At 27.4% G+C, this 15,012-nt stretch overlaps 1 long non-coding RNA gene across 1 annotated transcript; it reads right to left on the bottom strand.

Moving 5' to 3' along the window:
- Positions 1-2,321: 2,321 nt before the first annotated feature.
- LOC135951269 (uncharacterized) lies at positions 2,322-2,602 on the bottom strand. The gene is made up of 2 exons (XR_010575962.1): positions 2,528-2,602; positions 2,322-2,459 (listed from the first exon to the last, which is right to left on the bottom strand). It is a non-coding gene; the product is annotated as an uncharacterized LOC135951269 (long non-coding RNA).
- Positions 2,603-15,012: the final 12,410 nt, after the last annotated feature.

Genomic DNA, 15,012 nt, shown 5'->3' on the forward strand with positions numbered 1-15,012 from the left:
TAATATCTAAGCTTTTGTTTGACCTAAAAAAAAAGATTAAAAAAGGGTCCATTTTGAAAAAAAAAGTCAACAAAGTTTTTGATTTTGCAAAAAAAGTCAAAAATTTTATGTTTTGAGTTACAAAATATTTATTTTGATAGATATCCCACTCGCATCCCACTAAGCGACCAAGTAGGTGTTCAAGGAAAATATCTAAACTTTATTTTAAGAAAAAAAAAAATAAAAAAAAAAATGACGTATTTTAAAAAAAAGTCAAAAAAGTTTTTGATTTCGGAAAAAAATATTAAAAATTTTTTATTTTTTTTTTTAAATATTTTTTTTCGAAAGATCGAAGAAATAGCTATCTATACTATTTGGGACACATTTTGCTAAGAACAATAGGTAATAAGTTACATGGATAAGAAGAAACCCCTGTTTGACCAAATTGTCAAAATTTTACCCCCTATAACTCAGAGAGTTCTCGACCGATGTTGTTGAAAAATTGTGTCTGAGTTACTATCCAATAGAGCTAACCTTGGTGCAAATTTCATCCCGATCGGAAGACATCGATTTCAAAAGTTGGTTCACTTGACATGAAATGCCCCATGTACATATTTATTTTTCCGTTTCAATTCAAATACAAATTTCAAATTAAAATTAGATATTTTTTGAACATCCAATAAACATGATTAGTGAGTATGTATAACAACTGATATATTTAATTGACATGTATTTGAAGCTTTGTTTGTATTTACATGTATAGGCGATTTTTTTTAAATGAGTCTTTTATCATAACTAAACGAAACTATTAAATTAATCAAAATCTAAAACAATCCAAAAAGGAATATTCTTTATCATGATTTCTTTTGATTTCTCCAACATATACAATCAGAGAGAGTTTTACCCAAGAAAAGTTTTATTAAATCTAAAGAAATAAATGGTTTAAATTATATTCTTTTTATAAAAGATTATTTCAGAAGATCTCACTAAAATACTCACACATCGCTCATTTGCTGCAACAACGTCATAATTCAAAAAAAATCGTTTCGAGAAAAACGCCTTTGAATATTTTATGACATTTTACTATTTCTTAAATAAATTTTCAACAAATCATGCGAATTCAAATATAAATAGTAGATGTTAATGTCTTTCTAATCTGTATTTAACTCAAATTTTTACTTATCAAATATACGAGAAAACATGAATTTTAATTTTGGTGTTTACAACAAAAAAATACTCACACAAAAAATAATTGACTTTTTTGAAAACTGATAAAACTATATGAATGATTATAGAATAGCGCATATTTTGTATTACTCAGTTCAAAAAACACGGATTTTGAGTTATGACGTTGTTGCAGCAATTAGGCGATATGTTTACAAAAATGATCTCAAATACCTTATTTGCTGTTTTTTATGTTTTTGTACACAAAATTCGTTATTGTATTTTCAATTTAAAATGAAAATAGAAATTATTCGGTTAATCGAATAATTTTAAATTAACCGAGTAAATCTAAACCTCGATTAATTATTTGCTCGATTAACCGATTAAACCAGAAACCCGATTAATTGAATACCCTAGTACGTAGGTGTAATATTTTACCTTTATAAAGAAAATGTTAATTTGCCAATAGTATGCTCCATATAAAAATATATCTGTAATTTTAAGAGTGGTCTCTTAAAAAGATCATAATTCTGTTGATTTTATAATATTGCAGAATTTATTCATTGTCCGTTTACAAATTTATTTCTATAAAGAAATATATGTCTAAGTATATCAGTACATACATAAACCTACAATATTAACATTTGACGTGTTTCTAAGAATTTTGGCAATTTTTTTATTTTCACTACAACACGGTGTTATCAACGGATATTGAATAATTTTTTTAACTTTCATTTATATCACTCCAATTATTAGACGCATTCTTGTCAAATCATTTTGTTTTCATGTACTAAATACAATATTTGTGCCATATTTTCCAAGGTTTTTGGTTGTGCTTTAAATTATTTAAATGTATGTACACAGAAAAAATTTGAATTCGTATTCAATCACAAAATTTATAAAACCAAACAAATTTTTTACTGAAATAGGACCTATCACAAAAATTGTAAAATCAAACACAACAAATCGTAATTTATTTATTGAAAAAAAAAACATTTTTTCTTTATTAAATTATTTGTACTATTATTGAAAGGAGTATTTGAAAATAATTAAAATTTCCAACAATTAATTTTATAAAAACAATGAACAAAATGTTTGGTTTTAAATTTTTTTTCCATTAAAAAATTATTTTTATTTTTTATTTTGGTTTCTTTCTTTAAACAAATAAAAAACAACAATTATTTATAAATGACATGTTTTTTTTAATGACACATAATTTCTTACAATACATTTATCATGTTACAAAACAAAAATATCATTCGCAGATTCCTAACAGATTGTCTTCCAACATTATTGTCTGTCCAACATTAGTCCATCTGGAAATTGCGAAAGGTTTTATTAGAAATTTGGATAAAATTCAATTAATTAATAAAAAAATACTCACATTGTGTCCCAGTTGTTTTTGGTTGTCTAATTTTTGCCAGAGATTCCGGTTTGTTATGTTGGAACGGCCATGACTTTAAATAAAATTAAAATGTAGTTTATATTGCAAAAATAATTTACACAACTTACCTCCAGAAAAACGAGTAAAACTCCTAAAATCTTTGAAGAATCACAAAATATGTTGACAATATGAGAAAACCGACATTTTATTTTCATTTTGCAAAATTTTTAATTTCTAGTTATTTTCTTTTTTGTTGTCAAAATTTATTTTTTTTATTGTTTTATGAACTATTTTTGAAAATAGGAAAAACAATGAAAAATGTTTATTGAATCAAATAAAATTGTTTATGAAATACAATTTAAAACGAAATAAAGTTTTGTTTGGAGAAAAAATAATAATAATTTTTTCTGTGTATAAGTGAAAATTTTGTATTCCATTGCTAGAGCACTAGCTTTCAAAAGTTTGCCAATGGTATATATTGATTTTTATTTCGCAACTTACAGCTAATCCCACAGTGACTTCATTGAATATTTGAATAAAATGTAAAAACCTAAAATCCAGTAATGGATTAAATGACTATAGTTTGAAGGCAATATGATAATTTGAATATTTACTACAAATTGCATTTGCTATTTCATATATAATTTCATACATAAACGGAAGCATAAGTAACAAGTAAGAGAGCTATATTCGGCTGTGACGAATCGTATATACCCTTAACCAAATTATACTTAAACATTTTTTTTTAAATATTTTTATTACAAAATTAAATTTTTTTTTTATTTTTTTAAATTGTTTTAAATTTTTTTTTTTAATTGTTTTTAATTTTTTTTCCAAATTGTTTTTAATTTTTTTTAAAAAAAAAGTCTTTTCCATATTTTTTTTTAATTTTTAAAAAAATTTTTTTTGGATAAAAAATAATTTATGAGAAAAAAATATTTCAAAAATATCAACCACTCGCTTCTATAAAAAATTAAATTTTAATTTCTAAATGGATCAAATATGACCCGAAGACCTTCTGAAGGATAAGAAAAAATAGCTTTCTTATGTACAGCTCTTATGGTTGTTTTCTTTGTGTTAAAACAACTGAAAGTTATTTATACAGGGAATATAAAGGGTATTTTACAAACGCGCAAATATAAAAGGAGACTGACGTGAAAAATTTAACACTTAAACTTATTCTTACATTTTATTTGGTTAAAATTTTTCATTTGCAATATTTTTTAAAGTATATATTAAGGTGGGTCAAATTGTTCGCCTGAGAAAAAACGTGACGGGCGTATAGCAAAATTGGAATCTACACAAAATTCTAAGAAAATTTCCAAAAGAAAGTATGGGTCTCAAATTAAAACTTAGCTCCCGCCGAGAGACATAAAGATTTAAGATTTCACTCTGCTATAAAATAACACTTTTTTATATGAACACCTATTTATTTTTGCACATTATTTTAAAGAAAATTTTATGTAGACAAAAATGAGATATTACTTGTTAAAATCGGTTTATATGTGCAAAACTTATTGAACTTTTTCAAAAAAGTTCGAAAAATTGTACCTTATAAATTAAAAATTATACAAATTTTTTTTTCGTATTGTTTTTTTTTATTATATGAGCTGGGGGATAAAAAAAACTAAAATAAAGGTGTTAATGGAAAGTTGAATAACTTTTACATTTTTCATCCGATTTGAATAATTAGAACTGTTAAGAACTAAATTTCCCTTATACACTGGAATACATTTTTATAAGCTTTCATATCAAAATAAGCAATGAAAAGCGACTAAAAACAAAAACGTTGCAATATTTTATTTCTTTTTAGATATTTATAACTAAAACTATACGTATAACTTACAAATGTATCAAAAAATGCACATCGTTTTAAAGCGTAGTCAGTTTTCTTTCCAAACCCGTTAACAAATTTGAAGTTGGACAAAAACTGACTGTGTCACATGTCGATAAGTTGACGAACATCACGAACGGCAGTTTTTCGAATAACTTCTGAATTTGAGGGTGTTTCTGAAATTTGTTGACACAATTTCTAATGTACTCGGCAAGACCTATAACCCAAGCTGGGTCATTTTCCAAGTTTTTTTTCCATTGTAGCACCGTATTTGTTTTTAAAAATTTCTTAACTGTGTATTTTGAAGCGTCTCAGCGGTAAAATTTTCTTAGAATTTTTCGTAGATTACGTTTTTGCTATATGCCTGTTAACTAAAAAAAATTTACCCACCCTTGTATATAACATTACACTACTGCAACATAATTAAAACTGCTCTAAAGCTCATTAATTGCAATATTAAATAAAACAACCCATTTATATTGATTTCACCACAAATCCCAATTTCCATAACAAATGTTCATCAGCCTGCTCATTTACAAAATCGTTGAAATAATCAAAAGTTAAACGATGCTTAATGTAACTCTTATATTGAGTGATTTTACTCATGTGTATTTGTATGCAAATAGTTAATAAAATTTTACAAAAATAAAATAATGTAATAAATTACATTGACATATGGATAGAATCATATCAATTTAATTTTTAAGTGGCAATCACACAATCAATTATATAAAAACGAATACATATGTAAATACAGTGAGTATGAAATCTGATTGTCATTCAGAAAAAAACCAGGACAACCACGATTTTTATCTGGATCACTAAGTTATTAATATATACAATGTGGATATCTAAAGATATATATTTCAAAGAGCTTTGCAACAGCGTTTATAAGGCCATAATAGGTCGGATCTACCATAGGTCAAAATCGGGCAAAATATTTTTTCACCCAAAAAAATATTTTTCACAAATAATTTTTTTTTTAAAAGAAATTAGTAAACATTTTTTTCCCTAGTAAATTAACACTCTTACTTGCTTATTATTATATGGTCGAAAAGTCTTCTTTGCATAATATAATTTTATAAAACGTATTTGATTAAGGGCATTACAGCGTGCTCGGTCTTCCTTATTAATTTATTCCAATATTTGCCATACATTATTGTTTTTGGTTCTAGAGAAAAACGTTGACCCAACCACGATAGATTTAAAGGCAGATACAAAGAAATACTTGCATATCTAGTAGTGAATGTATACTTTGTGTATTTGTGCATAACAATAGTTTCATATTATTATTTAGAGCTAAACATTTGAAATACACTGTTTTATCTATTTATAAGTATAAATAAAAATAAATTATTAAAGAAAAAACGTTTATATAATTCAATATAGCATTTATCGTATATTTACACATTAACACATGATTGAGTGAAATGTTTTATAATATGTGTCGATAAATAGCAATGAGATGAGAATCGTGACATTTTAAAAGAAATACTTTTTTATTTAGTAAATTGAAGTTATATGACACAAATTATACAGATATGAATCAGCTGTTTTCAATAGAAAACACTCAAAAGAAAATGTTGTGGTTTGAAAATAGGGACAAATATATTTCATACTCTTTGTCTATTGAAAATTATATTTATTCTCTCGCTCTCGCATTTTTGACAACTTTCATTCGATGCATATCTATAATAATCTGTGTTATATGACGCATAATTGTTGAAATATTGTTTGAAGTTTTAGCAAATACATATGTACGTAGAATATTCTTAACATATGTATGTAAATTTTTAAAATAACAAAATTTTTCAATAATCTGCGACAAACATCAGCATGACGTATGATTTATTTTAATACTATTTCATATGTTCAATGTTGCTCATACGTACATATACACTGCAGAAACTGAAAATTGCATAACTCACAGTCAGCTGTTAAGAGAGAAACTTTATTTTAGAATGTATTGTGTTTAAAATGTGAATGTGTTGATACCTACGCACTAAATGAAATATTAATGTCACCTTTATACCCAACGCACAGTGGTTTAGTAAATTTTTTTTTGGAAATAATTTGGTATCTCTGTATCTATTGCAGATATTGTTACGAAATTAAACAAGTCTGGAGCTGAGGTATTTTCGTGTTTATTTACAGTCGTTCAGCTTCCTATTGTTAATGGGGGCCATTGCGTAGCTCATAATTGGTCACCTCGGGACTCAAATAACTTAAAAAAATCGCCAAAAATCCATTTATAATCCTAATGAGATGAACTTAAAAATATAAATAGTCCTTGAGAAGATCTACAAAAAATATGTTTACATGTGTAGCTTATCTCTATAAGTTGAATAGATATTAAGGTTTACTGATTTATTTACATAAAGTAAGATCAGGCTCACTTAAGCAGACATAGCGGACCCAAGAACTATCCGAACTTGAACAATTTTTTAAAAAAATTAGGTTTGTGTAAAATATTCTAAAAAGGCAAAGCACCGGTCCTCGAAAAAGTTCAATATTTGCATAACCCTACATGTTTCTTAAATATCTGCAAAGCTTTTTTTACTATCGCACGGTAAATAACTTCACAGTAGGCACTTTTATAAAAGAATTCAGTTTTTGGAACACATTTTTCCCGTTTTAGGAAATTCGGTATTGAAAAATAACAAGTAAGAGAGCTATATTCGGCTGTGCCGAATCTTATATACCCTTCACCAAATTGTACTTAAAAATATTTTTATTTAAACAAAATAATTTTTTTAAAATTTTTTTTAAAATTGTTCTTAAAAAAAATTTTTGGAAAAAAAAAATTTTGTATGAAAAATAGTTAAAAAGTATTTTTTACCGATTTTGACCCATTTTAGGTCCAACTTACTATAGACTTATATAGATCGTTGCTATAGACTTTGAAATATTTATCATCAGATATCCATATTGTCTATATTAATGACTTAGAAATCCAGATATATATCAAAAATAGGCCAAAATCGATGTTGTCCCGGTTTTTTCCTTATATCTCAGCCACTTGTGGGCCGATGTTCTCGATTTTAAATAGCAACCAAGCCGAAAGAATTCCTGATATATTGATGTATCATTTGGGGCTACGGAAAGTTGATTTCAACATACAGACGGGCAGACGGAAAGACGGACGGACGGACATGGCTATATCGACTTCGCTATATATAACGATCCACAATATATATACTTTGTGGTGTCGCAAATTAATGACAAACCTATATATGCCCTTGCCTCTGATGGCGAAGAGTTTAAAAAATTATAATGTCATTGATTTAAGACACTTATGTCTACATTAGCACCTCCAGAAAAGATGGGGTATATTTTGACATTCTGAAGTATTGGTCGTAGAATCAAAAAGTATATAAATTCTGAGACCTCATAATATTCTAAGGCGATCAAGCTATATCCGTCCGACTGTCTTGCTAGCTGGCTGAAATTTTCCACAAATACTGTTTGTTAATTTTGAACGCTTGTATTATGCATGTGTAAAAAGCCGATTAACGTTCAGAGCCTGTGGCCATGTTTGCCGAAAAATAATCTAGATTCATAAGTATTTTCAAAAATGATTAAATTCATCAATTTTTTTTATTTTGAGAATTTGAGAATTTGAATAACATTTATAAGTTAAGATTGGCAGTGAAATTTCCTATCTCATCTAATAGATAGAAATATGACAATATTCTAATGTGCTGCATCGTTCGAACATAAAACTATGTCGCAATCATATTTAATATAAGTTTTTAGACCCATAGTTTTGATACTATTTTATCTATATCCTCTTATCTTTCCTTCTAGCTATTGTGTATTTATATATATTTATTCTCTTCCCAAACTTTAAACATAATATTTTGGTAAATATTTTTAAATAAATGTTTCATAAACATAAACTCTTTGCTAACACTAAAATTTTAAATGGTTTGTGGTAAAAAACTTTATGACTTTGACAACAAATTCAAAAGTGTCTAGAGGAAAATTTGGTTTTTAAAACACAAAATATATTTAATTATAAATTGCTTCTCAAAAACATTTCCTAGACTAGAATTCAAATAAACGAAATGATGAAGTAGTTTATGGAAATAATATTTAAATTCTACATGTAATATGTACTAAAACGGAGAAAAGAAATTTGTTTAAAGAAAACGTACCCTTTTTAATGCGGCTGTTGTTTTTTTTATCACTTGACTTGTTTAAGCACGTGTTTCCTTCCGCCAGGTTCTTATAGTTACCAGAGAGTTGTATTACAAATCCTCCGGTCATGTTTTAATACTCGTAATTAAAACTGAAAGACAACCCAGTTCTATGAGCTAGACAGACTACTGCTACTTTGTGAAAATACATATTTTAAAAAACATTTTGTACCCTTGTAAAATAAACACGTTTGTCATTTTACTAATGTTTTAGTAAAGGTATAGGCTGGAAAAACATCCGTCAACATCATAAATATGGTTTATAGAGAAAATAAAGATTTAAGATAAGAACAGTGCACACATTTTAAACAAAGGTAATCTACTATTTACTACTTTATAGGCTTAAAGTTAATTTTCTTTTTATGTAAGGAACTCAACCATGACTAAAAGCTGGTTGTATTCGGCTAAGATGCTGTCAGCTAAGATTTACTGCTACTATCGCTGTAAGATATACAATGTTTACTTAGATTTTATATGTATGTTTAGCTATCACTTTAATTAAAATTTGTGTAAATTTTAAGTTATTGGACAGCAAATTTATGCACTGTTTCTTTAATTTAAAAATTTTTAAGAAAGAAAATTACTATTTTTGGATATAAAATAATCATTTGTAACCCAATTTGATTATAGTATCTATGACAGTAATACAACTTTTGAAAATCAATTTTTAATATAAAAATGTTTTTGGTTTTGCAACTAAATATGTGATATGTGATAAAATGTTTGTTATTTTTAAGGTAAATGTTATCGTACTATCAAACTGACATATTCAATATGGATATCAAAATATTTGTTTTAACATAAAATGTGTGTGAAAGAACTTTTCTGACTTAATGCCTTTAAGATAATGTTAAATTTTGAAAAATATGAGTTTCACCAATCCTAGCATAATTTTTCTTTGTATATATGGGCAATTTCACAAGAATGACTACCACGACTGAAAACCCAAAAGCTCTTTAAACTTTTTTTCGAGATGACTTGAATTGGAGAAAACACTAAAATATGACTATGTGTAAGTATTTAGAACTTATTACAACATTTTAAACTGACTACATTTAATTTAATTGGCGTGTTTTAGGCAAACATTGCGGTTAAAACTAAGTTCCAAATTAGCATATAGTATGAAATGAATTTGACTCTGATTGCTTATTTGATATTATCAAATTGTTTACTAAATTCGAATATATATTTTCTATTAATTTGTTTAGTTTTGTTTATATTTACTGAATATATGTATATCGTTTTATTATAAGAGAAAAATCTGTCACGTACTATATTAAAATTTATTTATTATAAATTCATCCAAATATTGCTTTTATTTAAATATGACGGATTGTGAAGGAAAAATATTTCGTTTTGCCTCTCACGATTTAAAAATTTTCTCATATTTCTACATCTACCTCAAAATGACTTCCGTTTTATGTCACGTACGATATACCCTTATTTCGCTCGATATTTTTACAACAATGTTTCGAAAGAACTTTTTATTATTTTAAATATATTACCCTCTGAATGGAACATAAAGACAAAATTATTTTTGCAAAATGTATTCCGTTCTATAGGCGTCAAGTGTCACGTACGATGATATGGAATTGCCCAAATACCCACAAACTCAAACTCTTCATCCTCAATCAATTAACGTCTGCAGTGGTCAGTTCTGAAATACTTCATATAGTACAGAACTCTTGTCCTACCACTAATAAATGAAACAAGTGAAGAAGTTTAGATATCATCAGATACCGAAAATAATGAACTCACTTTAATTTCAATGGTAAATTCATAGCGTTCAACATTTTAAAATAGTTTTTGTGTTGTATAACTAAGGGAGTGATTTATAAAATAATGTTTACGTTAATGGATATAGGAAACAGAGATTTTGCTTGAATATCAGTTTTGAATATCATCTATTGTTTTACACATCATTAGTATTGAACACGTCAGGATTAGGGTTCTATAGCTGAAACAAAAAGTCGACTTTTCGACCTTTCGACTTTTTCCGTTTTTTAAAAAGTCGACTTTTCGAACTTTCGACTTTTGGTAGTTTATGAAAAGTCGACTTTTCGAACTTTCGACTTTTTAGTTAATCGACTCTGTTCGACTTTTCGACTATTTTCGACTTTTTTCAACTTTTTACCATTTCTTGCAAAAAATACATGGTTTCTACATTTATTGATGCACCTTTTGTAAGGATTAGCAATAAAAATGAAATCTATCAAGGCGATAATAGTTAGAAGAATGTTGTAAGAATTTTGTGTAGAAAAATGCTTTATTTTATAAACATTTATTTATTATTTACATATATTAGCATACACTACAAAAATGCAAGTGCAATATTTTTTTTAACAATCTAAAAAGTCGACTTTTATAGACTATTCGACTTTTATCGACTATTTTCGACTATTCGACTTTTGAGATAACATAATCGACTTTTTTCCGACCAAAAAGTCGAACAATCGACTTATAGAACCCTAGTCAGGATTGAAAACAAGAGAAAGTCACTCGGGGCTAAATCCCGAGAATAGGATGGTAGAAGGAGCATTGCGTAGCCTAATTCATGGATTTTTTCCATGGAAACTGCCAGTGAGTGTATCCGATTGTGAGCAAATGTGACAGTCATCTTGCGGAAGGCTTTTTTATACCCATGTGATCATTTAAAACTTAAAACTCTGAGCTATGTAAGCTGCCTATGGCATCCACAATCTATCGCACTTTCAATGTCCGATCAGTCAACACGATATCAATTATTTAGTGTGTAGAGACCTCAGCTGGGCGTCCAGAACGTTCGGCATCTTCCGTACTTGTACAGTGAAAACGAAATTCGGTAAACCATTTTTGAGGTATTGAAATTGAATGTACTATCAGTATTTGTCACTCACTCACTTTGTTTCAGTGATGTTTTTTTCCGCAAACAATAATGCTTAATGAGCAGATGAAATTTACTTTTTTCTAATTTCTCTTCCAGCTTGTTCAAATTTTGACGGGAGTCTACTGACAGATGAATGTCGGAGGAGCAGTTAAGAGCCGGGAAATTCGAAAAGTCACGGACTACTTGACCCACCCTCTTATTTATTAAAATCGAAAACACATATTTTAATTTTTTGAAATTTTCGTTTAAAAAATTTTAAAAATTTAAATTTGATATTTTTTGGTATCAAGTATCTATAGATAAATGAAATACAAAATCAATTTTTAATTAGAGCTTTTTCTATTTTTTTTTTAAAACATACTTTAAAAATAACTAACTTTAACCATTATGTCAACAGCAGAACTCCTTTACTCACGTCAACAGCAACATACCTGGGTATGTTCATACCTTTTGTATGGTGAATGGCTGCCGTTAGCATAAAAATGCTAATATCTAACTCGTTTGTTGGAATTTCTGTATTATTTTTTATTTTGTTAGAAATAGACAAAATGTACATAACATCTTTATTCGCACTCACTGCTGTATTCAATTAATATGTTGTTGAGTTTGTATGTGCAAATTTGCCAACAATTTGTCTAAATTAATTTTTGACACCTACATTTTACAAACAACCACACTCATCATGCTAGACAATAACAAGAGCAATATAAGTACACGTAAATTTGAAAAATCTTAATACCTACTTAAGTTAAACAAACATGAAAACACCTTCAATATATCTTAAGATGAAAATCTATCATGGCAGTATGCGCCTACACGTAAAATACAAAGCCATGTGCAAAGGTAAACTGGATTTAGTAAATAACTGTTCTAACACAAACAATTTAAATATTTGTGTACAGTGTACACACCTAACCAAACAATCAAAAACGTGTATTTTTGCCTAAAACATATAGTAATATGTTCGAAAAATTTTTAAATATTTTAATATTCTCTATATAGTAAAATTATCGATATTATTTTTAAAGATGAATTCGAGAAATTCTGGAGAATTTTCTAATATTAAACAAATCTTGATCGATATTTCTAATTAATCGTTATATATATCGTTCTCGAATTTTCGAGAATAAAGTTCGATGGTAACAAAGTTTTCAAAATCTTTGGTCAGGTGGTTATTTACAAATATAAATACACCTGCAATATATTTCGTACATAACACCATTCATTACTGTACATTTATGTGTGTATTTCCTCCCACATACTTTCATCATTACAAACAACATTTGCTGGATGGTTTTGTGAATGAAGATGACTGATGTAACAAACAGTGGGTAAGAAGATATGAAAAAAACTATCGTTATATTTTAAGTTAAAGAAATTACGGACGATTTTAGTTTTTCCGATTTTTCTTGGAAGAAATTCAAATATTTTCGTAAATCGTTGAAACTACATGCAGAGAAAAAATAAGTTGTACATGTTTCTGTAATCATATCAACATTTTTACAAGGTTTTAAAAATTTTATGGTCACTGTAACTATGCGTATAATTGCGGTAAACATAATATGTTAAATTTAGGATTAAGATGATTGTAGCGATCATATTTATGATTGTTGAAAATAAATATATGTTTGTGACTACCATTTTTTTTGTAATTATTCACCCTATTTTGTTGTTCTTGGCTTATGGTCACATATTACACAGAGGTGACAATTTTTAAATTTCAATAAAGCCAGAATCAGTTTTCTAGGGCAGTTCTCATGGTATGAGAAACATAGAACAATTTGGTACCTAATTTAGTATGTGTTAATCGCTATAATAAGTAAATATAAACAAAAGAAATTTCGGAGAGAAAAAGAGAATTATCTTCTGTCTGGTGACACTTCTTGATACTCTGAGGTATGGTTAACATAATCTGAGAACAACATATTATGAACATAATTGCCACAAACATATATTTGACATAAAGCTATATTTTTAAGAATTTGTTTAAATTTTCATCTTTATTTATACCCATATACTATGATGATCTATTAGAAATTTTAATGAGTTCATGAAAGAACAAAAATAAATTAAATTTTTTAACGATTCTTTAGCATCCCACTAAGTAATGAATTATAGAGACAATTTTATTTATAAATTATTGGCCTTTATCCCTCTGTAACTAGAGTTTTTAATGATAGCAATAGTCTGAAATGCCTAATTTTTTTTACAATAACCTCTTGACTTATTGAGTTGTTCCACTTCAACTTAATTTTTGTTTTCTCATCTTAACAATAAAATATTAACATTTGGTTAAGAAGAGCACAAAAGAATTAGAAAAAGGCGAACAAAACATGTCACATAAAAACATATGATACATTTGTTATAATTGAAGACGTGTCAACATGTTGCTAACCAAATACGAAGATAACATCATAAAACCTTATTTTCTTATGCTTTTTTTGCATTGTCACAAATTGTCTGCGGTTAATATATTAATTTCAAACAAAGTCGGAATTTCTACGTAAAATTTAGGAAAAAAGTATATGAAAAAAATATATTAAATTTTCCATATTTTCGACTTAAGTATTACTAAATATAGAACTGCATAGTAGCCATACATAATTTTAAATAGGAATGAAAATAATTTAACTGGTTTCTTTGTATAATAGAAATAAATATAAAAGCGAATAAAATAAACTAAATGTTTTTAAGCGTCTAATTAAATTTTTGTTATTAGTACTAATAAATATTAATTTCGCATATCAAAGACATTACGAAATTTCTCACAAGACTACAATTAGAGCTGAATATGAATATTTTTTCCATCTTTCTAGATACATATGAATTCCGATCCAAAAGAACTTCTCATCTTTTGAGGCCAATATCGGACACTTACTACAAAAGTGAAGCGTATCTCAGAGAGAGCGTTCTGCATCGATCAGAAACAAATAGGGGTCCGACTAGGCACGATATTATAAATTCTTTTTAACAGGTATTACAAAATGTAGTCGAGCATTGTCATGATGTATTAATACGGTTCCATATCTGAGCGCATATTCTAAGTATTTTTCGGATAATACTCGCTTCAAACGAACTGTTCTACAGTCTCCCTGTGAAGGCATGGTCAGACTTCTGCAGCTCATTATAGATAACACCCTTTAGCTCCCACCAAATACAGATAATTACCTTAGTGCCATGGATACGAATGGATCCTTTTTTTTTATCGCAAGTAATGATGCAAAAATGGTTTTCTATTCTAGCATTGAAGCAGCATTTCAGACACACAAAACCGTCTTTCAAGGTCTCTCAGATTCAATTCGTATGGTATGGAATTTCCCTGCTTTTGTATGGAGTTTAATTTTCCATTTTTTTGAAATGAATACCCTTTTTGTAATTTAAATTATTATTTATTTTTTTAATTTTCTTTGTATTTTTCAAACACAATAGCACTTAAATAATGGTAATAAAAAAATTACCAATCTTTTATTACAAGTAGGAAATCAGTGGTAAAAAAAATTGTACAAATAAATCGATAAAACTTCTAAGGTTAAGTATTTGTAAGGTTAATTTTTTCTTAATGACAAAAACTTTGCAAAAAAGTTTA

Source organism: Calliphora vicina, chromosome 2, assembly GCF_958450345.1.
Source record: "Calliphora vicina chromosome 2, idCalVici1.1, whole genome shotgun sequence".
In the NCBI taxonomy this organism is placed as follows: Eukaryota; Metazoa; Arthropoda; class Insecta; order Diptera; family Calliphoridae; genus Calliphora; species Calliphora vicina.